At 42.5% G+C, this 23,263-nt stretch overlaps 1 long non-coding RNA gene across 1 annotated transcript; it reads right to left on the bottom strand.

The window, feature by feature from the left end:
• Positions 1–1,470: 1,470 nt before the first annotated feature.
• LOC146062611 (uncharacterized) lies at positions 1,471–21,335 on the bottom strand. The gene is made up of 4 exons (XR_014471419.1): positions 21,226–21,335; positions 11,450–11,534; positions 5,752–5,917; positions 1,471–1,894 (listed from the first exon to the last, which is right to left on the bottom strand). It is a non-coding gene; the product is annotated as an uncharacterized LOC146062611 (long non-coding RNA).
• Between the last annotated feature and the right edge of the window lie 1,928 nt (positions 21,336–23,263).

The raw sequence follows: 23,263 nt of genomic DNA, 5'->3' as shown, positions 1-23,263 counted from the left end.
GGGTGGGCAACAGAGGGGGTATGGGAGGAGATATCATGTCGGATTATCTCAATTTTAGAGAGGAAGAAGGAGGCAAAGTCAATGGCAGTGAAGGATGAAGGGAGGATGGGTGTTGCAGGGCGAAGTAGAGTGTTGAAAGTTTCAAAGAGACGGCAGGGACTGTAGGAGGAGAGAATAAACTTGAAATGGAGGAAGTCTGCCAGAGAGTGAGATTTCCTCCAGAGGCGTTCAGCAGAGCATGCACATTTTTGCAAGAATAGTGTTAATTTGTTGTGCCAAGGTTGGGGTTTAGAGCATCGGAGGGGGACAGTGTGGAGAGGGGCTACAGAGTCGAGAGCAGAGGTGAGAGAAGAGTAATAGAAAGAGGCAGCCTGGTTAGCGATTGTCATGGTGGAAAGAGGAGAGAGGAACGTCTCCAGGGAAGACAGGACAATAGGGTCAAGAGACCCGAGGTTATGTATGGTTACTGTGGGTCTGGGCAATGTGGGGAAAGGGGAGGAGGAAGGAAGAATTAGAGAAATCAGATAGATTACAATGGTGGGTGAAGACTAGGTCAAGGGAGTGTCCGAGATTATGAGTTGAGATGGAATTGAACAAACTTATCTATATACCTAGATATTGTCCAAGAAATACAAGGTTCTGAACTAATAATCCTGAGAAAGCAGCCTACTAACTTAGTATGGACTAGTGACAAACATTGTTAAGCGATGTTGATTTATAAGATGAGAAATGTTTGGACACACAAGTGGTTAATCAGTAGACTGCTCATATGCCAAAGTACTCTAGCAATGCTGTATGCAATCAAGAACAAAAATGTAGTGCTATAGATTGTTTGAGGTAGGGGTGAGATCCAAACCATTGTATTGCCTAAGGCCCCATGAGGTTTATATCTGTCACTGGTGGTGACACTATAGGATCCATTCCACTATAGGATCCATTCCTTGGTGCTGTGAAACTCTCAGGCTCACATCCTGTCTCAATGGAGGATGGAGAGATAAGATGCACAGAGGTCACGCTAATAGGTCATCCCAGGTCAGAAATGGCAGTGAGGAAGGGACAGTCAGAGCTGTAATGTTATATTACAAAGCTACTTGCTTACTGCCATCAACTTGAATTGCTATATTCATGTTTTGTGTAACTTTTTGTGTGGCAACATTTTAAAAAAGTGCCCAGGCTATACTCTCACAAGCAGGGCCCCTTTCTGCTCACCTTGGCAGGACACTGGGCAGTGACGGACTGAAAAAAAATATATATATATATTCATGTGCTGCAAAAAGCTTTCTTTTAATAGAACACATTCCAGTTCACCTAAAAAGATGACAAATGTAAAACGGAGAATCATGGCGAAAATCAATGGAGAAATCAGTTCTCCATTTGAGCATTGAATACACTCTCGGCGAATCCCAGTGAAAACCCCATTGAAATACACCAGCGAATTGCAGCGAGCATGAAACGGAGAACTGGCTGTTCGCTCTTGGCTATCATAAAAATGTAATTCTAATACTGTAGGGTGCGGGAATCAAGAAAGTTTAGGAACCCCATACCTAGACACTGTTCTCCTATAAACCTTATACCTTATACACAGTTGGTGCCATCATTTATTAATAAAAGTAAAAAAATAAAATAAACAAAATATAGTAATATCATATATGTGCATTTAAAACATCTAAACATTGTAAAATTTATAAATATATATTTTTCTTTTGCATAAAACTTGGGCTTCCTGTATTTATTGTCCAGATGAAGACACTGCTTTCAATTTGATCTTTTTTGACGTGATGGCTCCTTGCAACAATTACTGGTAACTGTGCTGGTGATAGTATCTGTATCACCTTACTGAAATATAGGCAGCTTTCTTCCTAAGCTTTGCACATTTCTGATAAACGTAGGATGCCTGGAAGATGAACATTTGGCAGTTATAGAAAAATAAATCAATGTATGATGCAGCATTTCCTCCAGCTTGTTTATATAAAGCTAAGTGTTTAAGTTACGATAATGGCTGACACCTTCCTGTAAACAATCTTTTCCTAAATATTTCTTTATGAGACTACAGTCAATTAGATTGCCATGGACTGCAATGAGAGGCATAGATGAAGATATGTACAATAATAGAGATAACGGGGTAAATTTACTAAGCTGCTACAACTCGGCTGGTTACAAATGTGAACTGGTCTGTTATGTGGAAAACAGAGAAGCTTATTTACTAAGATGCCGTGTTCACAGGATTTGTATTTTATGATGTTGAAGTGATTTGTGTTTGGCTGCCGAGTTTGCCAGCAACCAAACACTCCCAAACATGAACACGCCTGATATTTATATTCATTATTTTGCCTTGCACCATCCCTCTATGTTAAGCATGTCCAAACGATGGCCCTCCAGCTGTTGTGAAACTACAAGTCCCATCATGCCTTGCCACAGTTTTGCTTTTAGGGAATGCTAAATCTATGGTAAGGCATGCTGGGATCATAGGCGTGCGCAGCCCATTTTATTAGGTGGTGCACCATTGGAGGGGCGTGTCTATCACCGCCTACTGGGTGTGTCCATCACAGCCTACTGGGTGTGTCCATCAACGCATCAATGCAAACTTAATAGAAGGTGACTTATTTATATCTATTCCATTCAGAATAAATCATCCCCCTCCACCACCACACACACATATCAGAAACAGGGACAGTGCGCGCCTTAGGCACACTGCAAACATTTCCACTGTAATGCCCATGAAACATAATTCCACACACTGTAATGCCCATTACACATAATGCTAGGCATATTAATGCCCATCATACATACAGAGATGCCCATTCCACATAATGCCACATACCATAATGCCCACAACACAATATGCCAGGGCTTGACAATTAAAAAAAAAATATGAATAGCTGGTACAGTGCGTACCAAAGACATGCACCGAAATTTACACCGCAATGCCTCACACTGTGATGCCCATTAAACGCTGCACCACACACTGATGCCCATTACACCTCACACCGTGATGCCCATTACACATTATGCAACACACTGTAATGCCCATTACATATTATGCCAAACACTGATGCCAATTACACATTATGCCACACTGTGATGCAGATTACACATTGCGCCTCACATGTGATGCCCATTACGCATTATGCCACATACTGTGATGCCCATTACACACTATGCCACACAAATAATGCCTATTACATATAATGCCTCCAGTAATTACCCTGACACATAATTCCCCATAAGTGCCCCTTACAGATTTCACATATTAGTGCAGAGGATGAGAGAAGAGGGAAGAAGAGCGCTCACCGTCACAGCCCTGTGTGGTGCGTGCTCAGCTCCTGTGCTGCTGAGCGGCTCGTACCAGCGCTGACAGACATTTGATATATGGTGCTGGAGAGCTTGCGGTCAGACAGCCAATTGCTAACTCTGGCTGGCGATTCTTGAGCTCTGACAGGCTGGTAGACAGATGCCATATTTCAAATGTTTGTCAGTGCCAGTGTGCAGCTCAGTGGGCATGGAGCTGAGCAGGCACCAGACAGGGCCATGGCAATAGGCAGTGGTGGGTGAAGAGTAGCCAAGCACTCCTTCCCAGGACCCAGCGTTCTAGGCTGTATTCTGCTCAGACTGTTGATTTATCAGGCACCTTACTAGTTTTATTAGCATACAACAACCACCTCCTTGTGGTTCTGTTATTAAAATTTTGGCAGCCCCCACCCCCACCCCATACATAACTTAGTTCTTCTGATATTACTGTGCCCCCTCCCAACCCGTTTCCCCCTCCCCTTAAATTAGTTTATTGTACCTACATTATTACACTGGTTTAGACTTGCTGCTTCTTGCATCACGGCCATATATGAGGCTCCTCATACTGCTCAGATCACTCGTGCCTGAGGCTGAGGGCTGAGCGCAGTGTCTTGTCTTCTGGCCCGCCCCCAATCAGCCTCACGATTGGCTGCCAGCCGGATGCTATAACGACTGAGAGGAGGAACTGCCACTTGTTGTCTGTCAGTGTCCTCTTCGTTTTTCAGCATCGAGCAGCGCGCAAACTGTAAACCGCGCAGTAACTGCACCATAAACGAAAGTTCTGCCTGTGGCGGGCGCCAGCCTCAGCACTAGTCAGCAGCCGTCCCGGCCGAGCCGCATCTTCAATGCTGCTGCCGGAAGCTGCTGCAATCGTTCGGTGCGGTGGGGGTGCCAGTCATTAGGAGGTGCCTGTGCACCCCTGGCACCCCCCGTGCGCGCGCCTAAGGCTGGGATGTGTAGTTTTACAACAGCTGGAGGGCCACATTTTGAACATGCCTGCATGTGAAGCAGTGTAGTTTTTTTTATATAACATGCTTATATTTGGGATTTTATCTTAGCACAGTGATCATCTTTTTCTTCTTTTGAGCCGTACATTATTGATATGGACCAGCCCTTGTTTGGACTTGCAGTTTAACCTATTCCTCTTATTACTTAATTCCTAGATTAGCACAGAGGGACAGATACTGTTTATATATATGGCACCTGCAACTTGTTCTTGGGGAATGCTTTTATTGCACATGAGCAAATCACCAGGAAAAGGGTCAACCTGCCATTTCCCCTGTCATTTCTGTCTGCAGAGCCCTGCACTCATTATAGATACAGTATGCCAATGCATTTGTGGCATTTATTAGAATGGTAGGCACCACACATTTACATGATGTGCTTTTGCTGCATGTGTTGCCAGAGGTCACCTACATCAATCTGTCTTTTTTAAACTCCATTGCACTATTATTGGACTGCTCATGCAGAATGTATATAGCAGTGTCCACTGATCATTTCTTCTCACATGGGGCCAGATGAACTTGAAACTGATAACATGGAGTTTGATAAAGTACCAGCCAAACAGCCCATAACTTTTTTCAAAGCCAGATGTATCAAGCTTTAAAAAGTGGAGAGTGATAAAACAACCAGCCATTCAGCTCCTACCTGTCATTTTTCCTACCAAGCGTGTAACATGACAGTTAGGAGCTGATTGGCTGGTTGTTTATCATTCTCCACTTTATCACTTTTAGAAACTTTATACACCTTGCCCCAGTTAGGATCTGATAGGCTGGTACTCGTTCACTCTCCAGTTTATCACTTTTCATGGCTTAGTAGTACATCTCACCCATAATCCTTTGCAGTCCCTCCTTCTTATATTGAGGTGATACTTAACATTTGTGGGTATATGATAATTAGGACCCAACATTAAGATAACTTAATATTGCTTGAATGCAAAGGCTTGAAATGTTAATATTTGCTACTGTCTGCCTACTCTTCACTTCACAGTCAATGGTAAAGGCAAGGCAGTGAGAATACTGTCAGGGGTTGTTATCCATTTTTCTCAGCTTGAGGAATAAAGTCTAACGGGGTTGGCTAGTGCTGAGCTGCACAGGTCATACAACGGCCAATCAATATGCCGCATACCACTTCTGTTGTGGTCAACTGTGATGTACAGTATTTCATTGCACTTATGAGACTTTTGTTTATTCATATATTGCTTCTGAGAGCACACTATGCCTTGTTCAGTAAGTACCCTTTAAATGTTGCTATATATAATATATATATATATATATATATATATATGTGTGTGTGTGTGTGTGTGTATAATATATATAAGTAACAAGCTGCTGCTGGACAGCACTCGCACACACAACCAATTTAAGCAGTCAGAAAAGAAGAGTCTATACACGGAGGTGCAGTCAACGTTTCGGGTCTCTGACCCTTTATCAAGACAGAACAAACATGAAGAACAGTACTTACATTTATAAGTGATACCAGTGACAAACCCACCCAGTGCTCAGTATCGTGCTTGCCTCCTTGAGTACTATGACGTCCACCTTGCGCCTCAGCGCCGATCAGTCCGGTCATCACAGGGGGCGTGCCGAACACAGTGCACCCGTAACCATAGTGACAGCATGAGTGACATCTAAAATAGGGGGAACATGAGACATGAGTGGAAAATAACATTGGTGCATGTAAAAGTACATCATTGGATAATCCAAACATTGGAGAAGGGGGACAACTGGGTCCGGGGGATGCATGACTGAGAAAAAGCAACGAAAAATAAGTGATGGGCCGCATTCAATGTGCGTACGTGGACCCGGCTAATTAACAGGGAAACAATCAATGTAATGAGCAGGGAAACAATCAATGCTGTTTGTCAGAATGCGGTACTGAAAACTTAATCTAAGAGCCGTGTGGGAACACTGGGCATGATGTGCAGTGGCCACTTGTACTAAGTGGCGGACACATCAGGAGTTACAGAAAGCTAGTGAGCGAAAGTTGCTCGTTAAGTCCAAGGGGGGATACCGTCTGTAGGCGGTGTATCCATCTGGCTTCACATATGAGAAGCAGACGGTTGCGATCACCTCCTCTGACACTAGCTGGGATACAGTCGATCATTTTATATCTAATAGATGGTAATGGATGGTTATGGGCTTTCAAATGACGGGCCACTGGCTGGTCAGAGCCTTTGTCGGATAGCGCAGCTCTTATGCTGGTTTTATGGTTGGCTATCCTTTCTTTGAATTGGGTGATGGTTTTACCTATATAAAGAAGCCCGCAGGGGCACTTTATATAATAAATGACATACCTGCTGCTACATGTCAAGGGATATTTGATGGGTATTTTTTCACCTGTGTGAGGGTGAAAAAAATGATCTCCAGTTTCCAGGCTGGAACAGGTAGTGCAACCAATGCACTTATAGGCCGTGAAAACTGTTTCTGGGTCATTATTGCTGAGAGAGTTTTTCTCTTCTAAATTGGTATGTAACACCATCATAGATATAGCACCTTTACGATCGCTATTTTTTCACTGATTACAGTGAGTAAAAATCATATATTGTAACCTCTTTTTGCGGCCGTAGGTAACCCCAACAAACGTTCTAGAGATCTTCGGCCACAGTATACAAAGGAGATATCTCCACATATTTGCTTCGGTATGTGAATACCCTTGTACCCACCCAATTCCTTGCAATTTCTTCCTCTCATCTCCATTTTTCCTCTATCCTCCTTCCCCATTATTATGAAGGTCCTCCTGGCCTTTTTTTCTGGGATCATATGCACCCTTCACAAATATATATGCTGTATATGATATATGCATATTATATTATATAACTGATTTTTTATCCGCACATGTTGTATCATTATTTTATATTATGTATACCTTTTATCATTATGTGTTTGTAACGGCATGTTTCACCACTTATATAGATTGGTTCATCGCCCCTGATGAAGTCCCAAGGGACAAAACGCGTTGGGCAGCGGATCTGAACTATATGTGGCACTAATCAAAAAAAACCTGTGAAATGAAAACTGAATGCTGGATTTAACCTTCCAATAAATGTTGACTTGTTTTTATTCATTTTATTTGATTTATTGTATGTAAAGCCACAGAGTGGTATACTTAGCGCACCCCTATCCTTTCTCCCTTTCTATATATATATATATATGTATATATTGGCATATTGTACCATGCTCGTAATTTGTTTTTACAGATCTATGTACTATGCCTTGGAGAGAGATAAAGTGGATGTAGGTAAAGTAGCAGCCAATCATCCATGGTTGTAAAATTATAGTTAGAGGTAGTAATTTATGTCTGTCTACAAGACCATGTATTATTTTTCTATCACCGCTTCTCACAGCATTAGAAATCCACCTAGTACATTTACTAAAAAGGAGGTTCTATTGAAGATGGGATATTGCTATGGGCAACCAATCAAAATCTACTTATTTACTTAGTGCCTTTAGAAGATAATAGGGTACTTGTGTACTTTCACGGCTCCCATCACATGCCATCGCATGCCAAATGTAGTGGCATGTGATGGGATGCAATTTTTGCAGTTTTTTAAGCATTTTTGAAAAATCGCATGCGATCGCATGCGATTTTTAACAGAAATGCATCCAAATGCATTGAAATTAGTTTCAAACATGTTCAATGGCCCCCAAATGTCATTTTTGAGGCTGTACCACCCCCACTATCAACGCGAACCCGAAGCGTGGCGAGCGCGCGGCGGTACGCGTCCTAAGACTTTTTCATACCCCCACCATCCACGTTGGCGTGGAGTTGAGAATAGAAAGTGTGGCGAGCGCAGCGAGGGGACGCGGACACCTGTGAAGCCCGCGAGGGGATGCGTATACCTGTGAAGGTATCCGTGTCCCCTTGCGGGGCTCGCTGCGCTCGCCACGCTTTGGGCTCGGTGGCTCGCTGCGCTCGCCACACTTTCTATTCTCAACTCCACGCCGACGTGGATAGTGGGGGTATGAAAAGGTCGTAGGACGCGTACCGCCGCCACGCTTCGGGTTCGTGTTGATAGTGGGGGTGGTACAGCCTCAAAAATGACATTTGGTGGCCATTGAACATGTTTGATACTAATTTCAATGCATTTGGATGCATTTATGTTAAAAATCGCATGCGATCGCATGCAATTTTTAATATGCGATGGACATCGTGGGAGCCGTGATTGTACACAAGTACTGATAATAGCTCCGCCCCCCATCGCTGCCCATCGCATACATAATTATCGCATATGCTCTAACATATGCGATAATTATGGCAAAGGACAGCTCCTGCGTTAAGAGCTGTCCTTTGTGGTGAGTCAGCAAGTCCCATGGGGTTCCGGCGGCGCACCCATCCCTCCCTTAACCGGCGCTGCTGCTGAGCTGGGCTCTCCTCTTCCCTGCACCCGGAACAGGATCATAGTGCAGGGAGGAGGAGGTCACAGGTCCGGGCAGCACAGCTCTGTGCTGCCCAAACACAGGTGAGGGGGGGTCGGTGCGGGGCGGCGGTGGGTCGCGGTAGAAGCCCATAGGCTTCTATGGGGCATCGCCAGATTTTTCTGGTGATGCCCCCCGCCACGGTACCCTGGCGGGGGATGTTTAGAGCATCCCAAAATGCGGCAACAACCCCGATAACTGGGTTTTTACTGCATTTTTAGTTTAGAGAATCTCCCCCAGACTCTGATTGGTTGCCCACAGCAACATCCCATTTGAACTAGAACTCCCATCTTAGTAAATTGACCCCCTAGTACATTGACCCCTATATATTTTCTTCCTGGTGAAGGACCTGAATAACCTCAGTGTAACTCAGATGGCCAATGGCCTCACAGATGATCCAATGCTACGCCCTAGGATGCAGCACTCATAGGTGTCTTATTCCTCTAGAATCCTCTTGTGGCATTAGCATATTTTCACAGAAGTGGCAATTTGAGCAGCATCCATCTCTGTACAAAGCCCAACTGTTATCACAGGCATTATACGGTAAATCAGCGGTGGGGAACCTCCGGCCCGAGGGCCGTATACGGCCCCCTGTCTGGCCCAGCGGTTGTGCAGGGAGTCAAGTACAGGGGAAATCTCACGAGAGCTACCGACCTCTTGCAAGATTTCCCCTGTATCAGTCTCCCTGCACAGCCGCCGGACCACACAGACCGGCGACTTGTAAACTGCAGCAGCTGCCGGAGCGTGGGACTGCTGCAGCAGGGTGATTTGTACGTTTTTTTTTTTTAATGGCCCCCAAGGCATTATGACCCAATGCAAAAGGCCCTTGGACCCCAAAAGGTTCCCCACCCCTGCTGTAGATATTTACTTTTGGGAAGCATTTAACAAGGGAGTAACACAGGAGATATAGGAAATATCTGCAACATTGCCCATTGCCTTTTGTTACATTTTCATATGCAATCTCGCTAGCTTTCTATGGAGACTGTGGGGGTAATTCAGACCTGATCGCACAGCCGCAAATTCACATGGGCAGTGTTCAGTTAAGCCACTGCCCCGCTAGAGTGAAATCCTGCCTTGCGAATTAATGTGCTCGCCGTATGTGGCTACAAATCTATTCACAGCCGAGTGAACATGTCAAAAACCCATGTGTACTACAGGCCGTACATGTGCGCAGTCTATCGATAATTGTCCACCATGCGAATAAGCGTCCATGCGATCAGGTCTGAATAACCCCCTGTTTCAGAGGCTAGTTTTTCAGAAATTATTGACATTAGCCCCATATCATAATTTATTATTGCTGAACTTATCATGAAAAGAAATTATATTAATAAATAGACCATATGTAACCTAATAATGTGATTATTATTATTATTCATGCGGTTCAGCAAAATTCCATTTCTACTATTATGCTATGATTGTTTGTGTGTGCTTCCTTATATAGATTTCAATTATTTCATTATTGCAAACAGATTATGTTCCTGGTCTAGGTTTAATATTTTCCTCTGACATTGGTATATTCTTTATACCTGTTTAATACCAAATGAACCCTATCTTACAAATGTTAGCTCCATTTATTGATGTTTCTATTAACAAGCATTGCTATCTATATTTATTGTATGTTTTTTACCCAATTACTTTGGGGGTGATTCAGGTTGGCTCGCATTTGGCTGAATTCGGTCCGGGGACTGATGTTTTGGGTCTGCGCATGGGCAAAAATATGCATGGGCAGAGCTGCTGTGCAAACGCCTTCAGCGAGTATCACACTCGCTGAGGTGCTCGCACAGAGCAGGGTGGGAAGGGACGGGCAAGCGGCTGTCGCATTGGAACACCCATCGTTTCCTGAGCGTGCCCACAAAAACAGAGGGTTTGCCTAGAAAAGCGCTGGGTGACCCCATGAAAATGTAGGTGTTTTGAAGCCTGCACAGGGAAGATGGCTGATGTCACATGACGTCAGTGCCCACCCCAAATTTAGAAATCTCCAGGAGACATAAAAGTCAGCCTAAACTGACTTTTATTTGCCAATAGTTAAAAATTGTATTTATTTATTAACAGTTTCTTATATAGCGCACACATATTACGCAGCGCTTTACAGAGCATATTTGCCATTCACATCAGTCCCTGCCCCAGTGGAGCTTACAATCTATATTCCCTACACATGTACACGCACACTAATTCATTTTAGGAATAATAATTTTTTTTGTTAGGAGACAAACTACCTGTATATTTTTGGATTCTGGAAGAAATCCGGAGTACCCGCAGGAAACCCACGCAAGCACGGGGAGAATATACAAACTCTGCACAGTTAGAGCCATGGTGGGAATAGAACCCATGACCTCAGTGCTGACCATTGCTAACCATTACACCATCCATACTGCTAGCGACCGTCAAATAATTTTTCGCCCGTAAGGCCGCATGCGAATGTTCATTTGGTTGGCGAAGGGGAATGGACCTTCACTCCCCCAGTGGGGTGCGTTTACCTGCTCGCTAGGCAGCAAAAGAACGCTGCTTAGCGAGCGGCTCTGAATCTGGCCCTTTGTTTCCTAACATTTGAAGATGTGTTTTTATGTTCTTAACCTGAGCATTAGGAATGCACTCTTTGTGATGGTTTCATAAATGTAGATTATACTGCAGTAGGAATTTGAAATAGATGCTTCAAGAAAGTAGTCCTAGTAAAAGGAATGAATTTACTAATGATGGTAATGTACATAATTGCTGTCTAACTCTGTCTTTGTTTTTATACTGACCTCAAAAGACTTCCAGGCACATGGCGGTAGCTTGCTTGCATCTAGAAGTTCTATTTATGATGTTGGCCTCAAAGAACACAGACTTCTGTAATTAGATTGTCACCAAATAGTGAGTGGAACTCATACATTACATTCATTAACTGCTGCAGAAATTTTCTCCATTTGTTAGTTAACAACGCTATAACACAACAGTATACATTTGAATTTTAATCTAATTTCCAGAATACCTGTTATGTTAGGTCAGGGTCGAATGAGTTTACAGTTTTATTTTGCTATCAGAACAAACAGCTGCATGACTTTAATTGTTTTCATTTAAATGTGCAAATATATGTAATTTGTACATTGGCATAATAACAGATTGGTCCAATTTTATATGAGACTCACTTCTTAGTTATATATGAAATATACTTTTCCATATTGTAAGTTGGAACATGTTCACTTGCACTGCACTGGGGAGGGCCGATTTCGAGGCAGACACACATGGATGTAGCTGCAGGCAGCTGGAGACACCTGATTAGTAACCTTATGCTAATTTCCATTAGTGGAGGTTTGTACCGGAAGACACTGACACCTCACCGCTGGGACCCAGAAGAAGACAATGGAAAATAGAAAGCAGGATACTGCTAGACCGTGAGGAACAGTTTGAATGATGAATGTCTACATGGTCACTGCCAACATGCTGCATGTTGACAGTTCAACTATTTTGACATTCTCTCTCTCTTTTTTAATTGATACCTTTGGTTGTGCTCCAATCACCTAGTTCTTGGGCTTGGGTCTTTGTACCCTCCACAAAAGGAAAAGGACCCAATTTATCCCCATTCCCTCAAAGCTAAAGGCCCCCAAATAGTGGAAAAGAGTCAATCTTCGCTGATGCTAGGGGTCACCCCTTGATTACCATGATTCCAGGTGCCAAAAAGCACATTAGGGGGTCAAGCGATTTTTGTTTCACCCAGCCACAGGGCTCAGGGTCACTGCTATTCTCACCAGGGTTGGCCAAAACATTCTCCTAGGGAACAGATTTTGTACCTTGTCTCAAAAGGAAGAGAGAGTCTCAAGTAACATAGAGAGAAGGTAGCCCATAAGGGTCTACACCCAATCTTCACAAAATCGCGACACAAACAACAGACATAAAAGTTTTTTTGAAGGTGCAAAAAGTGCAATAAATGAATAAATAAATTGGGCCCAGCCTTATGGCTGGGAATATAAAATTCTTATCACTTACTAGTGTAAAGGTGCAGACAAAAAGCAGTGCATTTTCTTAGGCACAACTGTCTCAAGCCCCACAAGGGCAAATAACACATTGTGCTTCAAATAGCTGCCTCTTTATGTGGGGAACAGATGATTGTCGATCACCCACAGGGGTCATATTTAAGCCCCACAGTTTACATAAGCATACTGTATATACCTGGCTTTAGCCAAAAAGCAGAGCAGATATTCTTTATAAGAGCTCTAGTGTTTTATTTGCATATTCGGTATCCAGGTTCATCATTGTAAGCTGTATACTGTAGATATTCAAATAAAGGGGGGTGTAGAGGGTGTCCTGAATTTCCTAAGGACTAGGTTTTAATATATCTAAACCAGTATAAAAGGTAAAATTTAATTGAGAGGTTGGATGGTTTAAAAAACCTACCAAATATACCAAAAAGATCACTGTAACAGAGGTTCTCCAAAGAGGTTTACAATCATGAAATAGTTTTTAGAAAGCAAAGAAAATTCTATTTGTTGGAAAACTATTATGTTTATTTAAAACATAGCTTTATTATGATACAATTAAAACTTATCATATACGGACCAACAAAAAGACAACAATACATAAAGTTGGGGAAGTTATTCACAGCTTGAAACTTAACAGTATACTATATAATGACTCTCTTCCAAAAACAGATTATTGTCAACCTCTCCATATATTTGTACAATGAATGCATGGTATGGATCAATGAGGTACTGTAAATCACAGAGGCAAATAATGATATCAAACAAGTGAATACAGTAAGTATACTCTGGTAAACATACTGTATTGTGCAAAATATTACATCCATAGGGGTAAAGCTGGAGAATGAAGGAAATGTATACAGTGTATAATATGAATCTGGATTCTGCTTGTGGTCATTTTATCAGAATGACATTGAACCAACAATGAGAGAGCATCTACTTTTGGCTTAAATATTTCCCCTAGTATTGCTGGGTGATCCCACATCCAAGTACTAACAAGCCCCACTCTGTACCACTTCCATAAGATGGAATAGGCCATTTGCAGAGTGGTATGATTTTAAGTAACTTTGTATGTGCAAACCTTGACCACAGCGATCGAGTCTGAATCGTACCCACAGAGGAATAAAATATAAAATCTATCTTGTAACATGGAAAAATAGCAGCAGCCTTTGTACTAACACCCTGGAACACGATTAAGGAGGACTCTGTGTGTGTCTCTCTTTACACCCAAATGCTATCATTAAATAATAGGTTACACAAGACCCAGACACCGGAGGCAAGGATGGAGCGGGGATATCTGGATCACATACAGCTAGGGTTGCCACCTCACTCATTATCGATTCCTGGAGATTCCCTCCCTCCCCCTTTACCCTAATGCATTCTCCGAAGGCGTGCACGCTCCCAAGAAGTGGGCATGGTCTCACAAATGGGTGTGGTCTATTCAGAAAAATGGGCATGTCTCTGTAATACCTTAATATCTAAAATAAGCTTTTTGTCCATTACATTTATACATATATCCAAAAGGAAGAAAAGTGTTGTGGATCTCCCAAATAATTTTGTATATGTCCTTTTGCAGCCTATGAAAGGATCATCTCCCAAGTGTCCCCACACCTTATTTAAGACGAGCAATGTGAGGTGTAAATATACACATATGGTGTGATCCCTCTACCGGCGCAAAGTGCAGCGAGATGAAACAATACCTCCCTACTTAGGGGGTAGCATATCCTCTTCTCCGCCTCAGAGGTGGGGATATAGTGTTCAGGACTTTCCCCGTTACTTATATCAGGATCCTCCTCTCCACCTCTCCACCTGCAGTGGGCTTGCTCACCAAGTATATTCACTGTGGGTTGCAACAGGGGAATAAACACAGATGGATCCAAATATAGTGTAGTATTTATTGTATATAAAATATTCACATAAAAATAATCACATAAAAATGGCCAGGTTACATAAAGGGCGTGAATGGACAATTACCCTTAAAGGTGGAGAACTGTGGTTTAGGCAGATCGCATAAGGGCCAGAGGTGATAATCTTGGCAGGCACCGGTAAACCTTCCTCAATTCCCTGGTCCTTCACTGGTCTACCACATATCCCCGGGCTCCCGCCAATGCGTTTCAACCTCCACTGAGGTCCTTTGGTACTTGTTTCCAAGCAGGACGCCCAAGTTCACTACATACGGTACCGTACTGAAATCGCATCGCATGACATTATAGTGGCATGAGATGCATGCGATGCAATGCAATCCGATGCAATTTCAGTAATGCTCCCGTTCCTGCTCCCTGTCAATCCCGCCCCCTGTCAGATCATCTCAGATATCATTCTGAGGTGATTTTCTGACAGGAGTGGAAGCATCCCTCAGAGCTGGTGGTGAACTAATTGAAATTTGTGTAATGGCTTCATCAATGAATACAGTATGTTTAGCTTGCCTCAGACGATGGCGCAGAATTGCGCGAATGGGCATGTAAAACGCCTATCAGTGATGGAATGTATGTGGCGGTGCCATGTTAAAGCTTGCTGGCTCAAGGTGGGCCCAGGAGCTGACATCCATTGAGTACTGTCAGCAACAGCTGGACATATCTAAGAAGAGCGCTGTTTTGTATAACAGATGGATGCGGGAGGCTTGCACGATGGACCTCATGGCACAGCCACAGCGTGGTATCGGTGGTCCAGGCCACATCTTGGAGGTCGATAAAAGTTTATTTGTGAAAAGGAAGAGTAATGTCAGCCATCTGTTACCCCAGCCTGGGCCGGTGACAGGGGGGGTCACGGGGGACATGTGTGACGGGCCCCGGCAATCTGAAGGGCCCCAGAGCCCGGCCGCAGCCGGGGCCCGTCTGTAACCTGTGTTACCCCCATCTACTGTGCAGACTGTGCATGCCGCCCCACCCCCACCCCTGTGTACTGCCTGGCTCAATCCAACTGCCGCCGCCGGGCCTCCAGCAGCACCACTGATCCCACCCACATGCCCACTGCGCCGCGTCTCCAGCCCACCCACCTGCCATGGTATCTGCATGGAGGAAGCAGCCCATATAAGACAACAAGCAAACAGGTTGTTTTGGGGGAGGGGTGGGCTACCTGCCATTGCTATTGCCACATTTAAATCAATGGCAACCCTACTATACATACCTGCGTCACCCATATCACTACACACCTGCGTCACCCATATCACTACACACCTGCATCACCCATATCACTACACACCTGTGTCACCCATATCACTACACACCTGCGTCACCCATATCACTACACACCTGCATAACCCATATAACCACACACCTGCGTCATCCATATCACTAAACACCTGCGCCATCCATATCACTACACACCTGCGCCACCCATATCACTACACACCTGCGTCACCAATATCACTACACACCTGCGTCACCCATATCACTACACACCTGCGTCACCCATATCACTACACACCTGTGTCACCCATATCACTACACACCTGTGTCACCCATATCACTACACACCTGCGTCATCCATATATGTTGGTGACTCTATTTGCATGTACTGTTACACAGTAATTAGAAGATTAAAACCAAAATAGGAGATTATGGTGTGGCTGATAGAAGTTTTATATTGTAGTGAGTGCCAAAAGATGATGGTAGACATACCGGATTGGCGGTGTTAGACATGCCCGTTAGGTGGTGCTGGACACAACCCAATGACGATATACCCCCTAATAAAATGTGCTGGTACATGCAGAAGAGGGTTGTGTGGGATTACGTGGGGGCCCCCAGAAATATTAGTGTACAGGGCCCCAAGATTTCTGTTGCCGGCCCTGACCACAGCAGTGGATTTTTGAGGGAATTTGCATGGAAACTGGACAGTGTTTCCTCCCCATGGTGCCCAGATGCAATGCCAGCACTTTGATGGCGGCTATTATTGATAACATAGAGCCAGGCACCACAATTTACATGGACTGCTGGAGGGCATACAGCACTGAACAGCTGGAACTTGCAAGTTATCAGCACGCACAAGTGAATCACCGTTTTAATTTCATAGACCCGTCCACAGGGGTACATACCTAGAATGTGGAGAGAATGTGGGGAGCATGCAAATGGCGCAATAAGCACCACAGAGGCACATCACGCCACATGCTCCAATTGTATTTGCAGGAGTTATGTGGAGAAAGACATTGGGTGGGGATAACCCATTTCATCGCATCCTGCGAGCACTTACGCTCCTCCCTAAGGATGATTAACTGATTTTTTTACTAATTAATGTTTTACCGTTCTAACTTGATTCATTGTTCTTAATTAATGTTTTACTGGTTTAACTTGATTCATTATTCTTATTATCATTATTGTTCTTCTTATTATCATTATCATTATGCTATTTAATTACTTAAGTAAATTACAGTTCTTAGTTAACACATGTTGTCATTACTGTGTCAGCTGTATGATTTTGCAGGTGTGAATGTGTTCCTAAAACACCACCACTATCCACGGCATCCCAAAGCGTGGCGAGCGCCGGCGGATCAAGTCCTCCGACTTTTTTATACCCCCACTATCCACGCCAGAGTGGAGTTGAATTTATAAAGTGTGGCGAGCGCAGCGAGCCACCGAGCCCGAAGCATGGCGCGCGGACACGGAATACATGTAAAGTAATCCTCATAGCATCTCATATAAGTGTATAGTAAAGTAAATGGCATCGCACCCTATAAAATCGCATTGCACCGCCCGGGGCAAAAAAGAGCAGTGAATAAATTACATAGGAAAATCGCATCGCATACGATCGCATTGCACGCAAAAAACGCATGCGATGCAATTCGATTTTCTTACGCAGAATCGCCCACTAAGCAATTTGCTTAGTGGGTGCCCTGCTAGGAAAGAAGTACCGGTCTTTTTCAGGAGAATGTGCAGTATCTAGTTCAGGAAGTGGTTTTATACCTCTGACGCCCAATCAGAGGTTTTCTAGCAAGACACGTGTTTCCTATCTAGTTAGCCAATCCAGTGCCGTCTGTGTTCGATAATTGTATACAATGATTTAACATCGATCGTGACCATATAATGGCCACTTTCCCATAGAATGGTGGGTATAAGATCCTATTCCATGGGAAAGTGGCCATTATATGGTCACGGCCGATGTTAAATCATTGTATACAATTATCAAACACAGTTTTGGAATAAATACCGTCCAGCAGTATCTAGAAAACAACGAACTGGAAAAAGGAGTACAATAACTACTTGTCGAAGGAGTCGACTTCATTTTACACAATAATCTTTTTATATTCAAAGGAGACTTCTACATACAGAAGGTAGGGACCACCATGGGCACCTGATTCGCTCCAAGTTATGCTAATATCTTCTTAGGACAATGGGAAAAAGAAACAATATGGAACAACAACCCATTTGGAGCGAATCTGGTGTCTTGGTCCCGGTACATAGATGATGTCCTTTTCTTCTGGTGAGGAAATATGGAGGAACTTGAAAACTTCTGCACTTACCTGAACGATAACAGATACAATATACAACTGACATTCAATATCAGTAATGTGTCAGTAGATTTTCTGTATATTACTATATCTTCAGAAAATGGTCTCAAAACAAAAACTTTTCAAAAACCCACGGACAGTCAATCCTATATTTTGAGTGATAGTTGCCATCATGACCAGAGGTTAAGAGCAATACCAGGAGATCAGATGAAAAGACTCAGACGGCACTGTACCGAGGAAAACACAGTTGAAGAACAAGCCAATAATATGGCCGAAAAATTCACGGAAAGCAGATACGACCTGCAAAATACGAAAGATCTAATCAAGAAGACCAAAGAAATCAACAGACAGGAGTTATTAAAAGAAAAAACTACAATAACCAGAACATGGGATAAAACATATGAATGGTCTTTATAACAGGTTACAATACTCAATTTAAAAGTGTTGAGAAGATTTTCAAGAAAAACTGGGGAATCTAGAAAAAGGATCCAATCCTAGGTGCACATTTAACTGAGGCTCCGAAATGTATCTACAGACGGGCACAAACCATTGCTACTAAAATCGGAAGAAGTGCACTACCACAAGCAAAACCAAAAAGGCTGCGTACTCACAAAAGGATTCCATAGATGTGGCCTATTTAAAGGATGCAGAGGAGTAAAAAGCAAAGGACGAAAGAAAGTTGACACAATAAAAATAAATGAAGAAAACTGTAAAATAGAAGACTTCATGACATGCAATTCAAAAAACGTCATCTATGCAATTGAGTGTTCATGTCACCTATACTATATAGGTCGTACTTCCAGAGCCCTAAAAATTAGATTAGGGGATCATCTGACTAACATTTCAAAAGGCTTGGAAACTCACTACTCATTAGCACAACACTTCAAACAGGTCCACAACTCTTCTACAGCTCATATCAAACAGTTTATTGCCCTTGAGATTCTTAGGGGCAATGAAAGAAAACCTTTCTTTATCTCCGCTCTGGCAAAAGAGGAAATTAGACTGATATACAAATTCAATACCTTGAAACCCACAGGTCTAAACACAGACTTTGAGCTAAAATGGTTCCTTCAGCTATATGCACCCATGTACTCTCCCCATCCAGCTACTAGTCTGCCTATTGTATCTCTAACCCCTATACCTCGCTATTGTTATGTTTGTAATATTATATTTTATTCATGTTTATGGATTTTAACCTTCTTTCCCCCTCTATTTTATGTATATAAATGTATGAAGAAGTACTGGCAGATCTGCCCAGAACAGAAATGGTGCCCGAAAAAACAACACATAACACTGATAGTCTGATCATGAAGGTATAGGCTCCTAATCAGACTAAACAGACTTTATGAACATCCGGAACAGGGCGCAGTTTAAGAGACACTTTTAAGGGTAATTGTCCATTCACGCTAATTCATGTCCATTCATGTTAAGAGATTACCTTTAAGGGTAATTGTCCATTCACGCCCTTTATGTTTCATCTCACTGCACTTTGCGCCGGTGGAGGGCTCACACCATTTTTGTATGTTTACACCTCACATTGCATTTATACATATATATCATATATAAATATATATATATATGTCCAGGTAGACCGCACTCTCACCATCAAATTGCAACAGTTGGGGTGTTCATAAAGAGGTATATATGTAAACCATATAGCCTCATAAATAGTCCAAGTGTCCCAGCAGATCGCTGCAGGGAAAATGAACACTCTCCAAATAGGTTAAATAATTTAGTCCATCAGAAATAGTGGTATAATAAGACAATTTATTCCAAGAGGATATATTCAATCATCCTGCCCCGACGTTTCGGTCTCAACCAGACCTTTATCAAGGAGCCTATGATTTAAACAATAATGACAACAATATCAGGGTGTATCCAGAACATAGCAAGGTATACACCCACACATAATATAGGGTTAACATACGTTTTAGGATGCATCAAACATGGAACACATGGAGCTTCAACATCAGCCCAGGAGTGGGGGTACAGCTACAATAGGAGAGTGGCCCAGGTCCAGCTTTTATACCCCACTACAGAGTGAAAATAAGAGACACGTGCGTCTCCATCAGCCACAGCGCCATGATCGCGCTGCCGCACTTCCGGTGGTGCCGGAAGTGCGTCCGGCCGGAAGTGACGTTCCGTGGAACGCATATGACAATGTGGACCCGGAAGTCACTTCCAAATGGAACGCAAACAATCGCGGTGATGCGGCTTGGATTCCCAGCTGCATCATCCGGCCAACATATTTATTCTGTGAAGGGGCATTCTATTTTTATTCATGTGCTTACAGCACACAAATATATATTTAATTTAAAAAATATATATATTTTTTTTACACAGAGCAGCCAGCAGGGGGCCGGGGGCCGGGAGCCGAGCCGCTCATTAGATATTCATATATTCACTGCACCCGATCATTACATATGCACGATCGGGAGCAGTGAATATACCCGGTCCCCTGCTGGCTCTGGGGGGGTGGGGGGGGGGGGCAGCTTGTGCTGCCTGGCTCCCGGGGAGCCCTCTTACCCTCCACAAAAGTTCTGGGGCAGGCAGGGAGACTTCAATCTCCCTGCCTGCCACCGTCCCACGGCTCCGCTGCAGGGGTTAAGATTCGCCTCGATGGGCAACTCGCCCCTGCGACGTTGAATACTGGGAGAGCGAGTGGCAGCCAGCCCTCCGGAACACAGCGAGTGTGCAGCGAATCCTAAACAGGATTCGCTGCACACCACGATTTTTTACATTGAATACTGCCCATAGTGTAATTAAAATGGGTGGTTCAAGCATCACATGAGTCTCTAAAATGAGAGTTTATGTATTTTAATTAGAAAAACTGAATCCACAGTTAGAATATAATAGAAGCAGCGAGCATTGGCTGATATTAGCATGTTTGTGATGTACAGAGTGAATAGCTTTCCTTTACATTGCAAACCCACACTATGCTTGTACAGTGATAAGGGACTGCGTGGGTTGGCATGTCTGTATCAAGGCAGCGCTCACTTCAGAATTTTTGCTTGTTGGTTTCCTGTTCATGCTAGATACACTCAAGTGGAAACGGTATCTAACCTGATTCGATAAAATGTAATTGTTGATAAAATAAAAATTCACTTACTGTATAACATACCTGTAAAAAGACTTTCCCATTATTGAATATGTTGTGCAGTGTTCTTCTAGAAGAGTATTTAATTGGATTTCATGTGTCATTTAATTAATTTCCAAACTTCAGGACACCCTGTCATTTGGAAAATGTGGGCAGAGAGAACACCAATGAGACACCACTCTAAATCTTGTTAACCAACCTTCTGGCACAACATTATGACCCTTAAATTTAAATATCAGCAACATCTGCTATATCTAATAGTAGGATGCAATGTATTAGTTTTCTATTCATTACCTTCTCTGAAAGAACATAAAAATAAATCAATAGTGGTATTGCCACATACTTTGTATACATGCAGAAACTGCAAATGATTTCATTAACACACAGTGATCTTAATTATTATTTACAGCAGGGGTTCCCAATCTTTTTCTAATCACGGCACCCTAGATTATCAGATTTTTTCCACGGCACCCCTAGGCCCCAAAAAATCTATATCAAATTAAGTAGATTGTGTTTATATGTGCTTCTTAGGTTCAGTTATGTGGTAAAGGACAGGATTTGGTTCTGATTGTAAACATTTTATGATTGGCAGCCACCAGCACTGGTTTAGTCCAGAAATAATTGATCATAAATAATTTGAATTGGTTCTGGACCACCAACCCGAGGCACCCCTGCAAGTGTACCGAGGCACCCCAGGGAGCCTAGGCGCACAGTTTTTGAACCACTGATTTACAGGATACAAATGTCTTTTTTGTCAGAGTGACCTATTGTTGCTAAGGAAGTAACTTCTCATCTAGTTTTATGCAGGTAGAGCAATTTCAAGTATGTGCCGTCTAACTGCTAGAAGCATTTTTATTAATACAAAGTTAAAAGTTTTTTTAATTTTTTTTACTACCTATGTCTATATATCAGTTTCTATAGTTAGAAGCACAAACATAATCTTACAAACTTTTACAGTGTCATAGCAACCAATAGTAATATGTGACTTGACAGGTGTAGTTCAAACTATGGAATGTTTATATATCTGATTTATTATTGATTAACTAATATCTCCAGTATACCCAAGGTCCTACTGGTCTGTATTAAATTCCAAGGAACTCTGTAAATAGCAAATTCGTTTTACTTGATATGAATGTATAAATGAACATAGCCTGTATTTACAAACAACTGACTAGACCAAAAGTGAAATAATAAATAAAGTACAAGATTACATTTATTCATTTGAAGAACAAGCCTTGTTTTAATAGATGCTTCACGTTTCCAGAGAAAGTGGCCATGTCACAATGATATTACTAACTTAATAATATTATAATACTACCTACTGTATCTGCCATAATAAAATATCATTATTTTAAACAAACATTCAGCTGTATAGTGGCTTTGTATGGTCTTTAGGTTTTGCTGGAGTAGCGATCTGAGTGGGAGTCAGCAGACATTATGGGACCTGCTTATAAATATTGTCCCTGTAACTACAGTATAAGTTAGCGATAAGGATTTATTATTTAAATTCATTTCTGTTCTTTAAAAGGTTTGATTTATAGCATGCCAAACAATGCATCACAAATATATACATATCTATGCACTGGGACCACTTGTATATTGTATATGTTTTCCTAGAGTATGCATAAATGACTACAGTATCATGCATTTTTTTTCAGTTGTTACTCTTGTACCCACTTTGATTGCCATTTTTATGCACAAGTTGAGTTTCAAAATATAAGCAAAGCACCTTGGCATTATGGGTAAATTCACTAAAGCTTCTACAATTGCAAAGAGGTGATGCCCATAGCTACTAATCAGATGATTTTCTAGGGTGCAACAGAGAAGTGATAGACAAAATTTGATTGGTTGTTATGGAAAGCATCAATTCTTTTCATTTTCAGAAGCTTTAGTAAATGTACCCCTTTGGTACGGTAAGAACGCAAACCAATTTTCATGGAGTATTACTGAATTGCTGTGCTAGTTAAGGGCCTGATTCAGGTTCACTCTCTAAGCAGCAATTGTACACCGCTTAGTGAGCGAGCTAACGCTCGCTGATCATCAAATGCTTTCTCTACCGTTA

This window comes from Crinia signifera, chromosome 3 (assembly GCF_055691185.1).
Source record: "Crinia signifera chromosome 3, ASM5569118v1, whole genome shotgun sequence".
Classification (NCBI taxonomy): domain Eukaryota; kingdom Metazoa; phylum Chordata; class Amphibia; order Anura; family Myobatrachidae; genus Crinia; species Crinia signifera.
The sequence above is the reverse complement of the archived record's forward strand: the minus strand, read 5'-3'. Positions and strand labels throughout refer to the sequence as shown.